The 14,912-nt window shown below is 35.0% G+C and overlaps 1 long non-coding RNA gene across 4 annotated transcripts in view; it reads left to right on the top strand.

The window, feature by feature from the left end:
• The window catches only part of LOC123564856 (uncharacterized), a 68,202-nt gene that overhangs the window by 35,132 nt on the left and 18,158 nt on the right, over positions 1 to 14,912 (top strand). The window lies entirely within an intron of this gene.

The following is a 14,912-nucleotide window of genomic DNA, read 5'->3' as shown; positions in this document are numbered from 1 at the left end:
ATGTGCTCGTTACAGATACTTTGTAAACCGTGTATACCTCAATTCACTATCACTAACAGCAGGGACTCTGCGACCGGGTTGTTAGTGCAGATGAATTTGGATCGCTTTTCCTTTACCAAAGTTGGTTTGTCTTTGTTATGGTTATATAGAAGCCCTGCAGGAGCTCTGTAGTAATACCTTGGTATTCTAAGGAGTCAGAAATAAAGACTGACATTGGGCATTATTTGACACTTGCATTTTACCCTCTTTTAAAATCGGTATAAAGATGCACCTAAGCATATTAAATTTAATTGGTTTCGTTGATAAACGGGATATGAGAACAGTATTTTCATAAGCACAATAGGTGTATTAATTTTGATAGAAAATGCAAAATGCATTTAAGTGAATTCATCCATTTTGCAGCAATAAGCTTTTAAATTTACCTGAATTATAAATAATGGCCATGACCCAAATACACGATAGAAAGGTGTTGTGCTAGCAATGCAGCGTGAAGTTATTGTGCAGTGGACTGTACAAATAGTCGTTCGCGTCGCTCTAGGATTGTTACACCACATGTGCACGTTAAGTATGTTTAACCTAACGCAGTATTCATTCGTTTTATAAATATTGCTTCTGGGTGATATATGATATACAGCAACTTCCGCCCATTAACATAGGTATTGGATTTTACACTGTGAAAGCATTTAGTTTATATGAAACATAATTATTAAAGTATGACATGAAGAAAAAATGTGTCCTTATACAACTTGCAAAAATTAAACTCGCTTCATTTGCAGAAAAGGGTTAGTTATTAAATTACTGATGATTGTGACAGGAAAGATTTTTACAATTTATTGGAAAAGAAAATAGCAAATTTCCCTGAAACGTAAAAGGTGATTTTTTTTTATATAAGGAAGGAAGTACATTTGATAAATAGTATGTTTTCCATTTACTCAGCAGCCGTACCAAAATGATTATGTTGCAGGCCCATGAGAGATTATTTTAATTCTTTTAAAATGTTATCTGCTGTTTTAAGTATTCATAGTCTTGTACACATGAAAGTATCACTACCCCTCTCTCAAAGCTAATAACTATACATTTACATGTCAATGAAATTCATCTTGCAATCTACATAACTCATTATTTTGAAGGTTATATTAATGTTATATTCTCTATGAACATGCTTTTGTGGATAAGCATAATTATGGCTCCGTAAGACATAATTTCGAATGCCTTACCAATATTTAACAATTTTACATATATTTCAAACATTTTCAGAATTTTCAAAACTATATTTACCTAATAAAGCATTATCCAAATTGATGTCCAAGTATTCAGTTTCTAACACACAAATGTGACTTTTTTTTAAAAAATATATTACCAGTCTTGAAGTAATTATTAGACATATATAAGTCCTAATCGTTAAGAAGTTGTCGATTCATTATAAATTATGGTCACGCATGTTCCTCCGGTGCCTGATTTCTACCATTTTGTTTATGTGTGTTCCAGCACGCGAGATATACCATTGTCGTCAGAACGACGAATACCTAAATTATCGTATCGGCGTTGGCGTGGTGGTGTTCCTGGAGCGCAACAACACACCAGCATGAAATGGCAGAACCTTAGTCATCATAACTCTTGTACGCATATAAAAATGTTATAAACATGTTTCCCACGATTGGAGAAATATCACAAACTATTAGTGTTTTACCTACATTTTGCAATCTTTCTTCAATATTATCTGGCATCATCTAATATGTAAGGCAAGCCATGAGATAAGTTATATCTAAATTATGATTCATCTTGCAATTTTGCAATCTTGCTCTATATAATCTATATCAGTTTCGCTTAACTTGCTTATGACAAAAGTCTCAACATATAAAGATATATAAACGGGAACGATTAAAAGCAGATCAGCGCTTGAAGCTTGAGAAATAAATTACATTTTTAAATATGATTCGACTCATGAACTGCGTTAAAGATCTTGTAAACTTAACATTTGATGTTGTGATGACTACTCAAAACGATGTTTTTTTCCTGATCAAATGTGTTAATATTAATGGTATGATGGTATGAATGAGTGATATTACTGCGCCAGATATTTTCGTAGGCAGCTATTACTGTACATATAGTCATCTGTTATCGAAGCGTACTTTTCATTAATTTAATAGCTTATATTATTTATCCTTCTCAAATGCGCACATTTGATTGGTCGAAATGAGTACACGCGCGAGTCCGCAAAAAGCGATATTGACCTGCAAAAGTGATAATGACTCTTGTGATATCATTTTTTTATATGTATGAAATATGGGCCAGGTAAATGAATGCATTCGAGTAGGGCATATAATATAACAATTATAGTCTTATGTTTCGGCTGCGTCCTCGGTCAATATCATTTTCACAGGTCCGTAAAAACACATATTGACCTCAACAAAAGTCAATAACTGTAAATTATTGTTGGGGAATATTGAATTAAGTTATTTTGCCTCTCTCGGAGAAATGGGTGGTCGGAGTTTGACATATAGTACTCTGGGTAAAACATCCGACAGTGTTCATTATCCGATAACTGACCTTTCTTGGTTCATAAGTTGGTTCGAGATATTTACAAAGGGCTAATGGGTCTGCTTTGTTTTGTTTCATTGGATTTAACATCACACCAATAAATTCATAGATCATATGGCCACTTTCGAGCTTTGATGCTGGAGGAAATCGCAAGGTGTCCCTCCGAACACTGTCCCGGGCACGGACGGACTCGTGGGTAGAATCACAGACCTGCCGTAAACCAGATGGATGGCTTCCTCGTATGAAAAACGTTGTACACATCAAGCGAGGTATCGGTGAGGGGAAAGTGGTTCAAAGTCAGCCACCTTAACCACTCGGTCCTTACGTCTAATAAACCCTTCAGAGTCAACGCTCGCCGAACGTGGCAAGATTAAGTGTACCTAATGTCAGTTTTCCTGTAAGTTGGCTTCCTGTGGTTTGTTTATAATGATCCTGTTTAAGCTCTTCTTAGAACAAGAACGATATATTCTACGGGAAAGATTAATTTTGTTATGCAACAGTTTAAATCAGCAGCCCATAAACTAGATTGATCTAAACGACATTGTTTTCCTGTAAATATATTGATCAAACCGGTATTTGTCTAAGCTTTTATCTGGAACATTGTTAAGAAGCGAAACAGATGCAACATCAGCTCAACATGCTGCCATTGGATAAAACACATGATATTTGTGAGTTCACAAGTTAGATACTTTAGAGCCTGTTTATTTGATCAGATTTAGATTACTCTAAATAATTTGAGTTACATATTTTGATAATTAGTCAGTCATGGTTGAATTTCATTATACAGAGTGTAAAGTCCATGTGACTGTATTCACTTGAACTAGTTTGCTTGAAACATCGTGATGTGAAGGTCGCAAATCTTCTCTTGATCACATGACACAAATCAGGACGACATTTGTTAGTTTAATAGCATTTATTGTTGATAAAGCACGTAAATCAAAACATATATACTATAAAAATGACAATAAGATTAAAACAATCTGAAAACAGATTTCACTGACTGTCAAGAACGGAAATTAAGCATGAATTTTTTAAAAAGTTAGTCACTTTTAAAACTTGTTGTTCGTTTCGTATATAAAGATAGTGAACTAAGAGAAGATGTATAACAGTGTACTGTCATTTCGCCCCAACAGTGGTCCTTTCATTCGAATGTATGTTGCACTTAGCAACACTTTTAGGGTCATTTTAACAGTACAAGATACAGAGGGTGATGAGGAGAAGATTAATTATGTAACATGTGGACTGGCTATCTTCTTGATATGGTAATAAAAAGACCCTTAACCCTTGGCCTGCTAAATTTCTAAACATGGACAGGTCCATCATTCAATTATTATTGCAAGGAGTGTTCACTGAAAATTTACTGACTGGATAGCGAACAGTACAGACCATGATTAGCCTACATGGATGTGCAGGCTGATCTTGGTCTGCACTGGTAGCAAAGGCAAAGTCACTTGCCGTCAGCAGGCGAAAGGTTAAGAAATGATCTTAATCTGTTAAATGAATCTGAACGAGTTAGCACAGTTGTAAATATTGAGCTAAGCGGGTTTTTGTACAGTAATGAACCTAGGCTTCATCACTCGTTATTTCATGAGAAAGTACCCTTAGGTTTATCGTATTCAATGTAAAATTTTCGGAACTTACGGGGCAAAAGACGTTGACGTTTCCCATCGTCTAGCAATTCATTATGTAAACATATTGTGGAAATATACTCCAGTTATTTATGTTCGTGTATGACAATTTGAAAGCCGTCAGTGTAGTTGCGCATCGAGGAATTATTGACGTTACATCCTATACTTTCCAGATGTTTTGAGTGTCTCAATACTCACAGATCTTCCACGGTGAGCTACCTGTCCACACTTGTACCTCCGTATTATGCATATGAACGTTACAAAACCTTATTGTGCCCCTATTGTGGCAATTAACACCCAACAGCTCTTTAATTACGGTGCTTGAATACTCACCATTTTAACCAAGCGTTAATAAGTCTAAGCCCGTATCTGCCCTTTTCCTTCCGACTTTGTCGAATATTATGAGTGACCTGTGGAGTTTTTCAATTGCAAAAATGTATTTGATTTTTGTAATGAATAAATGTAACAATCTAACTCTCAACTACAAGTTCTGTCGATTATTGAAACCATCATTCATTGATTCATACATAGACGTATTTACCTGAATCCAACGATAAATACATGTATTTTTATGTACAGTACGAGACGAATTTGATTTCAACTACTGTCCCCGGCCTTCCACACATTATTTTCGTTCTGAACTCAGACCTTCTGTATGGAGTATCCTATTCCCTATCCGGTCAGTTGTGCTTTTTTGTATAAGAGTATGTATTGGCTGTTAAAAGACTCAATATTGATATTTGTTCTGGTCCTTTAGGATAATGAAATCCATTGCAATAAAATTTAGCTCAAGCCAGTTCTACGGGCAAGGCTGGTAATATACTTTTCACCAGACCTTTACTTGTTTGCGTTCGATGCTTCCAATGGACCATTTTATAGATTTATTCTATGGCATAATCAGGGATGAGATGTTTCTTTGATCGCTTAGTACATTTTAGTGTACTGCTACGTATAATGCCAACATTTAAAATGTCGAAAATGTAAAACAGATATCTAGCGCTACAAATATATCACTTACCTTGAATGAAATCTTACGGAAGGTCGGTGGTTCTACCCAGGTGCCCGCTCGTGATGAAATAATGCACGGAGTGGCACCTGGGGTCTTCCTCCATCATTAAAGCTGGAAAGTCGCCATATGACCTATCATGTGTCAGTGCGACGTTAAATCCAACAAAAAAAATGTAGAAATGCGTTCCTGTAATATAAATTGAGCACCGCATTTTCGAAAACCAGTGTAAGGGCTTTGCTAAAATAAAGCGGATGAGCCCGCTAATACGTGGGTTCTGTGAGCCAGAACCCGCTAATACGTGGGTTCTGTGAGCCCGCTAATACATGGGTTCTGTGAGCCCGCTAATACGTGGGTTCTCATTTTGACTATCCGTTGTATCCCAGAGCTAAAGCTGATAAAAAAACAATATGATATGCACTGATCTGTATACTTCCTAGTCACAATGCCCTTCCGTTGATTTTGGCATAGCGGTGCTCGATCATTTTGGCTACTATTTTGAAACATATCATGGTTTGATTGGCTAATTCACTTAAGTTAAAACTATTCGATAGTGTTTTAGTTTCACTTTCACAATTTACGCCATTGATTTGATCTAGGTTTAATATTTAGAAAGTAATCAATCAATTTGATTTGCGTCTTATTCGTATTTTACGAGAAGAAAACACACATTTTGAGTGTAATAAAAATGTCACATGATATTTGATGAGGTTTTGATAAAATAGTTCTCTCGCAAAAAAAAAAAAAAAAAAAAAAATAAAAATAAAAATTACAAACCCAAAGGCAAAAATAACTCTCTTCCACAAATCATAAAATGTGAATTTCTGAAACAGCGTATTGTCCAAATAAACCCTTAGCCTGCTGGCGTCAGGTGATTCTGCCTTTGCGACCAGTGCCTGCACATTCGTACAGTCTGATCATGGTCTGCACTGTTCGCCATTCAGTCAGTATCTTTTTGGTAAGCACCCCTTTTAACAGTAAATGGAACTGTCCAAATTGAAAGATGGACAAGTTCTTTACAGAAATTTAGCAGGGTTATGATTAAACAACCAGATGTTTATGCATATCCTCTTACGCACATGTAAACACACCGACCATGTACAATTAAAAAAAAAAAGAAAAGAAAAACAGGGTAATTAGGAATTGTTCTATTCTGTATCTACATAAGCATTGGGAGATGTCAAATCAGCATGCATATATTTCTGAAATAATATGAACTAGAAATCCCTATGCAAACGAAAAAACAAAAACAATGGATAGGGGAACGGGGCATGTAAAGTTGACAACGGTACAACCTGAAGCTGCGACAATGATTGTTTTCCTGAATTATATCATACAAAAGAAAATAGACATAAAGGGTGCAAAGTAACAGAGTATACAAACAATGAGATTGAGGAACAGGAATACTTAAGTGAATGTAGTATTTTGAAAAGCAAAAGTAGAATAAACAATCATTGCATAGACATTTACTTGTACAGTCTACATTTAACAACAATAATGTTAGGCAAACCTTACTAGCTGATATGTTTTAACATACAATTTAACCTTTAGCCTGCTGACGGCAGGTGATTCTTGAATGATGAACCAGTCCATTTTAGAAATTTAGCAGGGTAATGGTTAAACGCGAAGATCACCTTTGTTGTGAGCTCAACTTTTTTCGTATCTGCTGAATTAATTGCAATTTAGATACATTTAGCAACACAAATTTCCTCTTCAAATGTATCATCCGCATTGCGCCTGCACTAATTTGAAAGTCAACACAACTTCATTAAGTAGAGATACCCTGCGGGCTGTTCAAACACATGTCCAATCTGTACAGTTTGTAGCAGGCTAGAATGATATTGTTTCCGAGTCACTATATCGTCTTTTTATACGCAATGTTATGACGCCGGTGTCCGTCTGTCTGTATGTCTGTCCCATTAGAGTAGTAACATTTATGCGAATTCGTATTCAAGCATTTTGGGAACGTCAGATAATTTATTTGATATAGAGATTTTGCTGATCCTATTAATGAGCAGTCTGTTAGTCACTCAAGTAAGTACTGATAATAAAGGCAATCGCAAAATAAGAAAATCCTAAATTATAATCACATTCTAACATTTTAACTTTAAAAAAAATAAATGTAATGGAACAACGCATCAGAGAGCCCTTTTACAAAATTTTTAATCTGTTCTCAAATACGCTTCTTAAACATGTAGCGCATTTACTCTTTGTCGTACTTATGTGTTCTGGGAATATATCAACAAAATTGAGCTTTAGGTTTTCATATTGCAAATTGTCTCTGTTATAAACAGCTAGTGCAAAGCTGTCCTGATTTTGACAGCGTTACCACTCGTCAGCATTCGAGTCAAAGTTCTGACAGCGGGAGTATACATTTGAAGAGCAATTAAGTTGTGTATCTTAGTCCCTAAAGTGATCCCATTAACTGGAAATCAATATAGTTCACAATAGAGAGGTCTCTTTACACCAACTGATACACCAATAATGATAAGAAAAATTGCAAATATTACCAATGCAATTAATATGTTTACAGACCTTTACATTTACGAAGAAAGACTTATAATGCCCTCATTTGTTGAAACGAGCATTAATGATGGATTTTATGACGAATTGTATATCACTAATTTAAAAGTTTGACTGGTTTACTAAAGCAAAACTCGTATGGGTAATGATTTAAGGTCTTGATGAAAGTGATTATAATAATTCATTCCTTTAGGTTAGTATTTATTTGACATGTACGTACACGTCTATAGCGTATGCGTTTAAATTGCGAAACATACGTCTACCATATGCAAATTAAGTTAAATAATAATGTAATAAAACATATCTAGTAATTACCTAACCCTTAGCCTGCTAAATTTCTATTTTGTCAGTCACACTACCCCGTATGGCGTTAACGGACGCCAAACGTATAGAAAAATTGCGACAGAAAGTTATCCGGTGACGAAAGGCATCCGCCGCTGCTGCTCGATGCTCTCATGATCGGTGTTTGGAGCGCATAAAACGCACAATGACCGCAAGATTAACGCATATATTCAGGACGAACAACGGTCAATTAACGGATATCACCGTTCTAGTAACGGACTTGTACCGCGTAAAACGAAAGCGCAACGCATGAAAAACTGACAAAACGTTATTGTCAGTTATCGTCCGTTGAACATACGTTACATCCGTTGCATGTCCGGTAGTAGTCCCGCCGTGAATCAGGTCTACCAGACTAGAACGAATGCGAACCGGACAAGAACGGATTCGAACCGGTCAGGTTCAGAATAGGGAACGCACGAGTAACGAACAAAATGCATATCAGCGCATTGCTACCGTACATCTAACGGACAACTTTGTCCGGTGGTGTACGTTCTAAATTTTGAACATGGTCAAAACCTTCAACCGGATGGAACGAACATCGCAGGACAAGGAGCGCAGATGCCGCATGAGAAACGGAAAAGAAACGCATGCGAACGGACACGAACGGATTGAAAATTTTGTTATACGTTAGACGTCCGTCAGGGGTGTTCACTGAAAATTTACAGACTGAATAGCGAACAGTGCAGACCATGCTGATCTTGATCTGCACTGATCGCAAATGCAGAATCACTTGCCGCCAACAGGCTAAATGTTAAACTTTAGGTATACGAAATTTTGGTTTATTTCTGAAATGAAATCAGCAAACAGAATATATGCACATTTCATGAATATAATGAAAGTCCCGACAAGGTTTTATATAGAAAATGAGATACCATTGGAGATAGATACAATGTATATGCCTGACGAATATTGTATGTTGTACGCCTAACCATAAATATTTGTGTTATTTACTATATTCAAGTTCAAGGAGAGTGTAATCTGAAACATTTATATGAATAAACCAAGACTGGCGAACGTAACTGCCCTGGGCTATTTAACCACATTTATTTTATATGCTGTATTTATTATGTTTTGCTAAACACTCGCATTAATGGTTTTGCAGTTTCTTCTGCTAATAAAGTATTAATTATCTGTGACGTTCTTGTGTAGACTTTTTTATGAAGTAAGTTTATTTTCATTTCACGGCAGATCAGTTACCAGTTAACAGTTATGATAATGTTTTTAAAGCTGGACAAGACAGAAATAAAATACTCGGTTTAAGTGAATCCAAATTTTACAAGAGTTTGCCTTTAAAGATGTTATGTAATTCTAAAACAACTACATTTAAATGCACTACCTGTTGAGTAATCGGCCTGTTTATGCTCAATTAAAAACAAAGCGTCATATAGCTTGTCATTAGCCATTATTGCTTCTAATAACGTTTTGAATTCTTTGATCTAGTACTTCCTCCAGATAATCCAAAATTATGCCCTGTTGTTTTTTTTTGTAATAGACTAGTGTAAGAACCTAGCTGGGCTAAAAATATATTTGATGTAGTAGTTGCAGGGTAAATTTATTCTCCTGTTTCCTTCCGTCCTCGGAATGAGCTTTTGTACATTTGTTGGTTTACGTTTGTGCAACCTGCTCGGTTAGATTGATTGTACGGTAAAACATCATGTTGCCTTCATTCCTCGGAATGAGCTTTTGTACATTTGTTGGTTGACGTTTGTGCAACCTGCACGGTCAGATTGATTGTACGGTAAAACATCATGTTGCCTTCATTCCATGGAATGAGCTTTTGTACATTTGTTGGTTTACATTTGTGTACCTATGCGGTCAGATTGATTGTACGGTAAAACATCATGTTGCCTTCATTCCTCGGATTGATCTTCTGTACATTTGTTGGTTTACATTTGTGTACCTAACCAGAGATTTAGCAAAGAGATTTAGGCCAAATGTATAATTTTTCAACAGATTTCATTACTTATCTTGAAGAATCTTTACCTTGATCTTCTCACCTAATTTGTTTTTGTTTTTGAAGCTGTAGCAAAGAAATTTGTTCAAACAAGAAAATAAACTCAGGTGAGCGATATATGGAGATTATGGCCCTCTTGTTTAAAAAATGATGCATCTCGTTAGATGTGTTCATATTATGAGCATATTATTGTACAGTATAAAGACTAATATGCAAATACAACTTCGAAGTCTGTAAACAAAATCTGAACGAAACGTGACGTGACGTTGATATCATAAAAACAGAGAAAGAAGCTTTATGATTTTGCGGTAATTAGAACAATATATTTTATCTAAGGGTCAACATGCGTAAGAAGGGAAGCTTGTTGAAAATTCTTGGTTTAAATGATTTCTGCAAAATCGCCTTAATGGAAGTATCTTTGATAGATATTTACTCAAACAAATATGTGAATGAAAAGGCTCTGAGTAAGTTTGCGTGCTTGCGAAATGGCTTTGGTCCTTACGAAACACCAATAAATAAATGCCTGTATCCTTGCGAAACACCAATAAATATCTGACCCATTTAGCAGAGATAAAACTTGCTATAAGCTCTTCAGTCGATGTATCGTTGAGAGTAAAAAATAGTTAACATTTTGTTGAAGTGGTTGCTACGTATAGGTAAGAAGCCCGGTTATCAGAACGTCTTACCTACATATTGGCAAATATGTGGGGGTGAAGAAATCTGACCTTCCTAATTAACCATGAAATTGCTGTTGTCAAACAAATTTGTGTCTTCAGAGGTATAAGCTGAGTGTGAATTATGTCATTTATTTTGTCTGTGATTTGGAGCCAAAACAGATGTGAATATCTAACAAAATGGTGGACCGTTTTCAGTTTGTTTCAAAGGATTATGTTGAGCAAAGAATTAAATGTTTAATTAAATATTTTCACACTTCATAATATCAGTATGTCACTGCATTCCTGTAAAGTACACCACAATAAATTAGTCTGATAAATAAATTGCCTTTATCACTTGATTGTGGTCTTATCATGACCTTCCCAATTAAACCTGTCAGTTAAAAATTACGAAATAAGAACCGGGTTCTTACTGATTTTTTTTTGAGGAATCATGAAGAACGCACCATTAAGAAGCAGTTTGCCAATAATGTGTCAAGTTGGTGTGAATAAGTATAGGTAAGAGGTTCTGATAACCGGGCGAAGCCCGGTTATCAGAACGTCTTACCTACTTATTGGCAAATATGTGGGGGTGAAGAAATCTAACCTTCCTAATTAACCATGAAATTGCTGTTGTCAAACAAATTTGTGTTTTCAGAGGTAAGCTGAGTGTGAATTCCATCATTTATTTTGTCTGTAATTTGGAGCCAAAACAGATGTGAATGTCTAGCAAAATGACGAACTGTTTTCAGTTTGTTTCAAAGGATTATGTTGAGCAAAGAATTAAAAGAGTCATTTGTTCCCTAGCTAGCTCTTTTAGTGAAATGTTTAATTAAATATTTTCACACTTCATAATATGTGTCATTGCATTCCTGTAAAGTACACCACAAATAAATGAGTCTGATAAATAAATTGCCTTTATCACTTGATTGTGGTCTTATCATGACCTTCCCAATTAAACCTGTCAGTTAAATATTATGAAATAAGAACCGGGTTCTTACTGAATTTTTGGGGAAACATGAAGAACGCACCATTAAGAAGCAGTTTGCCAATAAAAGTTGGATATTGGAAATTTAGAGCAAGTATTTTATAACAGATTTATACCGTTCTTTATAGTAGAATTTTGTTTTTGAATTTTTTGTATATAAGATAAGAATCTTTGGAGGACCCATGAAACGGAAATAAGACAAGATAAAAAGATGAAGAATTTGTCATTGTTTTCATTGTGTATAATTTAACAGTTATTCTATTAAAATATATATCCAAAATACCATTTTTTTCTTGAATATCCTTTCCGCAGCCTTAACGTACTAAAACGTATTAGCGTCTGATGGCCCTTTCACGCTTCCGTAGAAAGAACATTTATTACACGAAACTGATTTTGAAAATATTTCTGAAATGTCTAGGTTTGCAGCTCTCAAATACGGTTATATCTTTCATCTGAGGCATATACTGACACTCTCAGACAACATCAAAAATGACAATTTGAGCGATTTGATGAAGTTCCGAAATTATCAATGTACCTTTGGTCCGTTACGGACCCCTGTGGGATTTGTGTTTATCCAGGGCTCAAATACTTTTTAACAGATTAAAAGCTGACATGCTGTACTAAAGCCCAGGTAATTTCAATTCGTGATAAAGTGCTGAAAATTGGCTCTCCAATAGCAAAAAAAAAAAAGAAGTCCACGTGCATACATTTAGACGGGGTGACCCCTGCGCGTGATTTCTGACTATCTACGAATCAAAATGCGGCTTTCGTTTTCAAGTTTAGCATTTCTACTTTCATTTTATTTACTTCCGGAAATAGCTGAAGGTCAAGTGACGTCATTTTCTGTGTTGTCAAAAACATACATATACCTGGCGAGGTTGCATAAATATGTGCTGGCCGTCCTAAGGATATGTGATATTGATAGATCTTAATATAAATTCCTAGCTGTAGTTATTCATATTAGTTAGATATATTAACAGATCATAACAGAAAAAATCTATATTTAATAAAGCAGTGGTATCTCGTTGATATATGAGATGAAATGCAGTGATTCCAGAGAGTTCCATTAGTAAAAGCATTAGTATAAGAGCTTTCATGCTAATTCATTTGAGAGACATAACTTTTATGTACAAGCCTTGTTTAAGAATTAAAGAAATTACCATGACAACTATATATATATAATTATTAATGTTAGAAGGATGTATTGGTAATTGTTTATTTGATGTGTTCGTTAAAGAGTCTTTGTAAAGCAATATGTAACGTGTATACTTCAATTATTCACTATCACTAATAGCAGGGACTCTGCGACCGGGTTGTTTGTGCAGATGAATTTGGATCGCTTTTCCTTTTAATATCCAAGCTGGCTTGTCTTTGTTATGGTTATATAGAAGCCCTGCAGGAGCTCCGCTTTGGTAATACCTAGGTATTTTTAGGGGCCAGAAATAATGGCGGATATTGGGCATCATTTGACATTTGCATTTTACCCTCTTTTAAAATCGGTATAAAGATGCATATTAACTTTAATTGTTTTCGTTGATACACGAGATACGATAACAGCATTTTCATAAGCACAATAGGTGTATTAATTTTGAAAGAAAGTGCAAAATGCATTTGAAATGAATCCATCCATTTTGTAGCAAGAATGTACCTGAACTGTAAATAATGGCCATGACCCAAATGTACAATAGAAAGGTGTTGTGCTAGCAATGCAACGTGAAGTTATTGTGCAGTGGACTGTACAAATGCTCGTTCGCGTCGCATCGTATGTACAAATGTTTAACCTAAGGCAGTATTCATTCGTTTTATAAATATTTCTTCAAGGTGATATATGATATACGGCAACTTCAGCTCATTAACCTAAATATTGGATGAAGATTTTACACTGTGAAAGCATTTAGTTGATATGAAACATTGTTATTAAAGTTTGACAAGAAAAAATGTGACCTTATGCAATTTGCAAAAATTAAACTCGCTTCATTTGCAGAAAAAGGTTAGTCATTAAATTACTGATGATTGTAAGAAGAAAGACTTGTACAATTTATTGGAAAAGAAAACAATACATTTCCCTGAAACGTAAAAGGTGATTTTTTTTCATATAAGGAAGAAAGTAAATGTTTTCCATTTACTCAGCAGCCGTACCAAAATAATCATATTGCAGGCCCATGAGAGATTATTTTAATTCTTTTAAAATGTCTTGTACGCATGAAAGTATCACTACCCCTCTCTCAAAGTTTAAATGTCAATGAAATTCATCTTGCAATCTACATAACTCATTATTTTGAAGGTTGCTGCTTAAGGTTGTATTCTGTATGAACATGCTTTTGTGGATAAGCATAATTATGGCTCCGTTCGACATAATTTGGAATGCCTACCCAATATTTAACAATTTTGCATATATTTTAAACACTTTCAGAATTTTCAAAACTATATTTACCTAATAAAGCATTATCCAAATTGATGTCCAAGTATTCAGTTTCTAACACACAAATGTGACTTTTTTATATAATAGCTGTCTTGAAGTAATTATTAGACATATATAAGTGCTAATCGTTAAGAAGTTGACGATTCATTATAGCCTATGATCACACATTTTCCTCCTCTTGAATTTGTGTGGTGGCTAAATTCTGCCATTTCGTTTTTGTGTGTTGCCAACAAGCAAAACGTGCCATCACGCGAGATATACCGTTGTCGTCACAACGACGAATACCTTAATTATCGTATCGGCGCTGGCGTGGTGGTGTTCTTGGAGCGCAACAACACACCAGCATGAAATGGCAGAATTCAGTCCCCAGAAATTTTGTACGCATATAAAAATGCTATAAACATGTTTCCCATGTTTGGAGATATATCACAACATGTTTCTCATGTTCGGAGATATATCACAAACTATTAGTGATTTACCTACATTTTGCAATCTTTATTGAATATTATCTGGCATCATCTAATATGTAAGGCAAGCCATGATATAAGTAATATCTAAATTATGATTCATCTTGCAATTTTGCAATCTTGCTCTATGTAATCTATAGCAGTTTCGCTTCAATTGCCTATGACAAAAGTCTAAACATATAAAGATATATAAACAGGGACGATCAAAAGCAGATAAGCGCTTGCATCTTGAGAAATAAATTACATTTTAAAATATGATTCGTCTCATGTTCTGCGTCAAAGCACTTGTAAATTTAACATTTGATGTTGTGATGTCTACTCAAAACGATGTTTTTTTTTCCTGATCAAATGTGATAATATTAATGGTATGAATTAGTGATATTACTGC

The sequence above is a fragment of the Mercenaria mercenaria genome, chromosome 2 (genome assembly GCF_021730395.1).
Source record: "Mercenaria mercenaria strain notata chromosome 2, MADL_Memer_1, whole genome shotgun sequence".
In the NCBI taxonomy this organism is placed as follows: Eukaryota; Metazoa; Mollusca; class Bivalvia; order Venerida; family Veneridae; genus Mercenaria; species Mercenaria mercenaria.
This window is presented reverse-complemented; position numbering and strand designations above follow the sequence as displayed.